This window comes from Buceros rhinoceros, unplaced genomic scaffold (genome assembly GCF_000710305.1).
Source record: "Buceros rhinoceros silvestris isolate BGI_N320 unplaced genomic scaffold, ASM71030v1 scaffold5432, whole genome shotgun sequence".
Lineage (NCBI taxonomy): Eukaryota > Metazoa > Chordata > Aves > Bucerotiformes > Bucerotidae > Buceros > Buceros rhinoceros.
The window spans coordinates 1-7146 of record NW_010399362.1 but is presented as its reverse complement, the minus strand read 5'-3'; positions in this window follow the sequence as shown (position 1 = coordinate 7146).

Below are 7146 nucleotides of genomic sequence, written 5' to 3'. Positions count from 1 at the left end.
AGGGAAAAATATATTTAGATTTTTCTTCCTATAGAATTTAAAGGACATAACTGCACAGAAGAGGTGGGATAATTAGACGTTTAAAAAATCCACTTAAATAAAAACAAGTTCTGGAAAAGGGACAGAAATGGAGCAGACTCCTTCTTATAGATGCATAGTGAATGACTGTTCCAATTGTTTCAGTAAAGGGAATGAGAAGGGGTAGAGAGCATCTTTATGTGAACAGAAGTATCTCACTTCTCTATTTTTTGTGAAGTATGTATTTATGGGGCTGGTGCACCAACAAAAGAGAAGATGAAACAAAGGAAAAAAATAGTATGAATCAGGTAGTAGCACTGTAAGATCAAACCCATTTGGTAGCTGATTCACACGCACTACAACTTTGCAATTGTATGTAACAAAAAAATCTATTTTAAAATATTACTTGTTAGCACTATGCTGCTTTTAATAGAAGAGCACTCGGTGATCTGTGTGGGAGCTGGGAGTCCAATTGTTTTCCTTCCAGCTCATTGGCGTTACAGATCTCTCTGGGGAGAAAGGAGTTTATACAGTCTTTAAAATGTCTCGAAAGTAGAATCCATTGTAATCACATCTTTAGTGAACTTCAGTGTGAAGTCTATCTATACTGTTGACTGGGTTTTTTGTGTGTGAGTGTGTTAAGCAGTTGTAGTCATGCTCGTACATCTCTTTGAGTCCCTGTCACTCTCTCAGGTTCCTATTCTTTAAGCACAATGGACTATGAGTGTGGTAGAATATATTATTAGTTTATGGTATCCCAAATCTTTTAATATTCATTAATACACTGAATTTTCTTTTAATAAGTCTTAAAGTTCAGACTGTGGGTAAGAGAAGGTGGAAAAAAAAGTTGCAGACTATCTTCCTCTGTGTTGCAGACCAAAGGAAAAGACATACACTGAGAGCCAACAACACTTGTTTGCTCTGTGAACATCTACAGTACACAGCAGCACCGAGTGGATTTTAGTTGTATTCCTGTTTCTGTTACTGTGTGTGTCTTGTCTTTCACATTCTTCCTGTGGTTGCTCTTCCCTTTCATGTGTATGCCATAGGTACCCCCGAGTCTGGGGGAGAAGAGAGGAGGAGAGGAATTTCATTTTACCACATGACTGATGCCTAGTGCAGCATCACAGTGTGTTTAGCCTGCCTGTGCTAGGCTGGGATTGCCCATTTCGGGGGCTGCTCTGTGATTGCAAAGGAAGAGAAGTTGCGAAAAAACTTCATAGCTGTGGTGTAAGAAATAGCAGCTTGTGCTGACTGCTTCTAGTTTTCTCCCAGATCCTGCATCTTTCTCAATTATTTTTCCAAATCCAAGGTATTCTTTGCACTTTTGATAAGCTTGTAATGAGATGTCTCCCGTCTGGAGTACTCTTTGAAGTGTTTGGGAAGTGGTCTTGGGAACAGAGGACACTTCTGTTTCCTGTTTGTAGCACTGAACTGCTGTATGCCTGTTCTCCAGCTAAGGCTGGCTTTTAAAAAAACAAACAAAACAAAACCCTAACAGCAGCAAAAATCAAAAAAATCCTAAAAACACTGTCCAAATCAAAAAACCCCAAACAAACAAAAAATCCCCACCTTCTTTTCCCCTCTCCCAAGTTCCCCCACAACTGTGCTTTAGACACTGAGGTGCGTATCGAGACTCTCAAAAGATCATTGGCTGTAGTGCATACCCCTTGGGTAACAACTTTTAAACTCTTAGTTCAGTTTAGTGTTTGTCTTGACACCTTCATGTCCAGATGATGACCTTTCAAAATAAAACAATATATTGTTCTGTGGTGACTTGCAAGATCTGATGCATTTAGAAACAGAACTGTATTTTCATTCTGCATACTGTAGCATTCTCTGGTGTCTGTATCCATTGATAATGTTGTTGTGTGTGCCTCACTGAAAGAACGTGGTATTTTGATGTTGCTTTGTAAACTGCAATACTTAACATGTTATCCTAGTACTGAGAGCTTGGGTAATGGATTTATAGTTCTGTGTGAACTTAGTGAGTTACTTAGAGTGACAAGGGCACATAGACACACTTTCTGCCCTTTGAAATCCACCAAATGTCTGAATGTTGGTGCTTCAGCTTGACAGCTAGAACTTGTTTTGGAGTTTACGTAAGTTAAATAGTTACAATTTTAATTGTTCACATGTTATTTACAAAACTAGTATTCTAGAGCCATGGTGATGGATAACATAAACATCTAAAGTAAATACACATAAGTATTTCAGCACAAGTATCAACAAATGACAATGAAAATTGCTTCAAAAAAAGAAACTCAGTTTTATTTCTTGGAGTATGAGAGACTAAATGCCAAGATCATTCTTTAGTGTAATCATAACAATTTCAAGGATTACTTGAGCTCTAAATTAAATTAATTCAGATATTCATGTTCTTGTGTAATTTGTATAACAGAAACCTGAATCCCATTCTCTATGCAGTCTTGTCTTCAATAAGTCATTCTCTAATTGTTTTGCCTGTAGGAATAACAGGTAGAGAGATGCAGCTTTCTCCCCCCGTTCAGTTTTTGTAAGTGAGAGGATTGAGAAGGCACTGGTCTGAAGACAGTGCATGTTGTTCAGATCATCAGGTCAGTATGATTTTACAAAGCAGGGGAATTAGCTCTATTTTTTTTCTATGTTGTCTGCATCCTAACTTAATAAATGAAAAGCTTTTGTTTCTGTGGCTCTAGGCATGAGAAATACCCTTGGTGGTCTTATTCTAAAAACAGTGTTGTTGATGTGAATACTTCTCAGACTTTTTTATTCTGTGGTGGGCCAGCTTCTGCAGCAATACTTCTTGATAAGTTTGTATTTCATTTATTTTCATTTATTTATTGTACCCCAAACAGGAGACACTTAATGAGATGTTCGAGATTAAACAGGTATGGTTTTAGCTTACAAATTTGGACTTGGGTGTCTGAAGCCTGTGTGAATCCTATTTTAAATGCCTAAATCCTCTTTTAAGTTTTGACCCATAGCAGAATTCTGTGGGATGTACTTTACTGTTGTAGAAGAAAGCCCAAGAGTTGATTCAGCAGATGTGAAGCATGTAGGTAGTGTCTGAAATAGTGCTTTCTGTGCTGCTTTCATAGGAATAGAAAGATCAGGTGTGGAATGAATTTTTAAATAAAGATAGTGCACCAATTAAAACTTTTCTAAGCTTATAGAGTGATTATAGGAACATTAAGACCTTAAAGTTTGAACTACATCTGATCTTACGTTTTCTTTAAAGTTACTTTTGTTACATTTATTATGAAAGCAGACACACATGGCAAAGGGAATCCATCCAAATTCTGTCAGGGATTTCCAAGGAAGTTCAGGCTGAATTCCAGCTTTACCCATTGCTCTCAACTACTTCTGTCAGGCAAGTACCATATGGTCATGCAAACAAATACACGCACAGCTTTTTCTTTGTCAAATAATGACAAAACAGTTTGAGACCATATGCTGCAGAACACAAGTGAGCACTCTAATGGCTTACACGAGTAGGGTGAGCCAGCTCAGAAGAGATGTGCAGTTGCCCATTCTTCTTTGCTTGCTGTACACATTTTTCTACAACACAGAGAAAGAATTTGTGCTGTGGTTTCTTCACTGTAGTGACTTCGCCTCGATCCTGCCAAGTGATTCTCTCTGCATACGTGAAATATGAAATGGCAGTTTTTGTGGTCAGTGACAAAATAATTTGTAGCTATGAAGGAGACTTACATTCTCAATAGTTTCTTGGTCTAGTCATCTAGCCTTCATAATGTAGCAAGTTTTGTCTGTTAAGTCAGAAAAATAATTCACAACTAACATATCTATAAAATTCTAATTTATTCCCAAATGAAAAAATTATTTGGATCCATGTTGCAGTTACTTTGTGAGATTTTTTGAGGCCATCAGAGATAAAAAGCAAAATATTTTATATCAGTTTAATATTATTTAATAGTAAATGTTATTTCTTGAGAGGATTATGCAAAACATAGACTAGTCTATGCAAGCAGTTTTATCCCCCGTTAAGTTTGGAAGGTAAGAAACTCAGCTGAACATTCATAAGCTCCAGAGGTACATAGTCTCAGAACTTGTAAGGTTTTAGGCAGGTAAGTGCTACAGGTTTTAACCAATTAAGCCTTGTTGTAAAAGTCACAGCACTGCCTGTGCTTTTGGCTTCTTGGGCACACTTCTTCACACTGAGTTAATCTATTGCCCTGCATTAGAAAACTAATGCCATCACCTAATAAGAAATACACTTATCACGATGAAAGAGCAGATACTGCCAGAATTGTGGAATAAAATAAAAATGGGGGAAAGGAGAAGGAATACGTTCAACTGCTGGCTTAGTTAAACTGGTTTTTTCCTTTCCCCATCCCTCCCCTTTAATCTACTGAAGGAGATGCAGTGTTGTCTAACTGGGAAGTAACAAACACACTGCTTGGAGCCAGTGGCAAGCCTCTCTTTTGGAGAGGAGCAGAGGAGCATATAGTCCTTTTGTTATCCTCAGCTCACGTGCTGTGTATGCATCCGGTGTCATGTTAATGCCGCTATTTGATCTTGTCCATCTCTCCAAAGGTCAAGGCTCTGTTTCAGCTCTGTAGATGACATTTATGAAGAGTCAGGAAAAAATCATCCAGATACCTACAGATCTGTTAGTTTGAGCTCAGGAATTTACAAAACTCTGGGACAGAGTTTGGGGAAAAAAAAAAGGAAGCTAATTAGAATGAAACTTCTTTACTAAAGAGGTGACTGTAATGTCTTCCTTTCAGTGATTTTCAAAACCAAGGACATACTAGATGTCATTCATCTGGACATGAGTTGAACCTTTGATATACCTGCATATGGGAAGTTATGGGTTATGACAGAGCTCATGAGGATTCCTTGATAGACTGAGTCTAAGGAGGTGGGTGATAAGCTGGTAGAAGAGAGTAAAATGAGAAATTTTGAACTGCAAACTCTTAGGTGGAGGTATGCTCTTTGCTATTGATCTCTGATTTAATATAGATTTAATGTATTCACAAAAGCTTTAGGACACATCATCAGTGTGCAGCCAAAGTTTTTTGCTGGTGCAGAATCAAGAGGTATTCTTGATAAAAGAAGGAGCAGGATATCTTACAGAAAGAACTGGTCTTGATGTCTGGAAATACAAAAAAAAAAAAAAAAAAGGGTGGGGTGGGGTGGTGGCATTTGTGAGGCCAGACATGTAGAATTTTAATGCAGATCTCTGCTGTTATGTAAACACTGGAAACAATAATAAACGAGAGAATGTAGATTTTCTAACACAACCTAGAATATCTCTAACTGGAAAGTTCTGTAATCATCAGGATGTATCAGTTATTCAGCACAGAAAGGAAATTAGAAGTGCTCTGGTAGAGAAAGCATCTCCAATACTATGCCAAGCTCGAGCCACCCATCTTCAGAAAAATTAAATGAGACTGACAAAAAAACAGGGGGATGGGCACTAGGCACAGTGGCAGGAGAAAGCATTAGGGTGAAGAGGGAATGCAGAACTGACCATTTTGCATGACATTTAAAAACTTAGGCTTTTAAAAGCCTAAAATAACCTTTAAAAAGGCTGAGGCGTGATTCCGTGCATTCTGTACTATAGAAAAGGGAAGTGGGAAACTATTTCTGTGAAAGGATAATAGTGGTACAAGAGGTAAGGAGTATAAACTGCTCATGAATACATATAGGCTGGAAATTAGGAGTAGGTTTCTAACCATCAAAGAGACAAGGTCTGGAGCAGCCTTTAATCTAAAGAGTGGAGTCTATAAAAAAGATCCTCACTACTTTTACATGGTTTCATATGTTTATGAAAGGGATTATAAAATGTGTTGTTGTGATGGCAAGGGACTGAATTCAGGAGGTCCTTCATTCCTGCCAAAGCGGGATCAGGACCTCCCTTTGTCATCCTTAGGTGCCAAAAGTATTTTCAAGATGGAGCTAGAGGCCAGAGAGGAAAGAAATGAGGTGCAAAAGGAGTAAGAAAGAATATGTTGTAGCATTTGCCTTAGTTTGCAATAAGAGGTAAATTCTATGGAAAATGAATTTCACTGAAACTACTGTGGATTTAGAGCTTGATTTGGGGAAGAACTTAAAGGGATTTGTATGTATTCAGCATTACTCAGCACCAAATCTTTAGCAATTAAGTGTAAAACGATATGAATGGTGTTTTTACAGAGAATATATCTGATTAAGTTTGCTGTTAAACTTTAAAAATATATCAGATACGCAGGCGTCACCGACTTCTTGGATTTTACATGACATAGTTTATGGATGCTTGCTTACACTTCTGCATTATCTTAAGAGTACTGTGTTCTTTGAACTGCAAAAAGTACATAAACTAAAAAGGATTTTGAAAATCAGATTTGAATTGTACTCAGAATGCCTTTATTTCTGGTAGTAAATAATTTTAAAATGTTTTGAAGCTTTATTAGAAGCAAAATAATTTCCTGCCTGTTAAAAGATAGAAATTAAAAATTTACTTTATTGATAACCTAGCGCGAGAGAGCTGGCAGAACACTTAGAGGAAGATCCCAGTCGGGGTGGTCCTTGCTCCTTGGAGTATGTGCTGCAGACCTGAGAAGCCCTGGACGTTTTGGGGGCAGAAGTAACTGTTTTCACTCATTATGCTGTTTGGGTGCCAAAAGGCATCATTTGCACAGCGAGGAGAAAGGACACAAAAGAGAGAAGCAGTAGTGGTTTTGGCCGATGTACCACCCTACCTGTCCTCCCTCGTACATGTTTTATTGGGGATTTCTCTGAGGAAGCTCAAAGGCTCCCGAGGCTTAGGGGGCAGGATTCGCCTTTCAGAGAGGGCCGAAGCTCTCCTGGCACCTAGGCGTCATCGACGACCGTCTGCCCCTGTGCCGAGGGAAAGGCTGGTGAGGGCTCACCCGTGCCGGCGCCGGAGGCGGGGGCTGCCCCCGGCAGAGGGGGCCGGAGCACAGGGACGGTCCTTGTCCTGTCCGCCCCAAGGCGCCTCTCCCCTCCCCTGTGTCGGATTTGTCCCGGGTGACGTTGGGATGCTGGGGAAGGAGGGGGAGGAGGAGGAGGGGACGGGAGCGCGGCTTCCTCCGCCCCCAGTCGGGGACAGTCCGTTAGCGGGAGCGCACCGCTGTGGCAGCGGTGCCGAGGAGAAGTTTGCGGCAGCACCGAGCAGCCCCC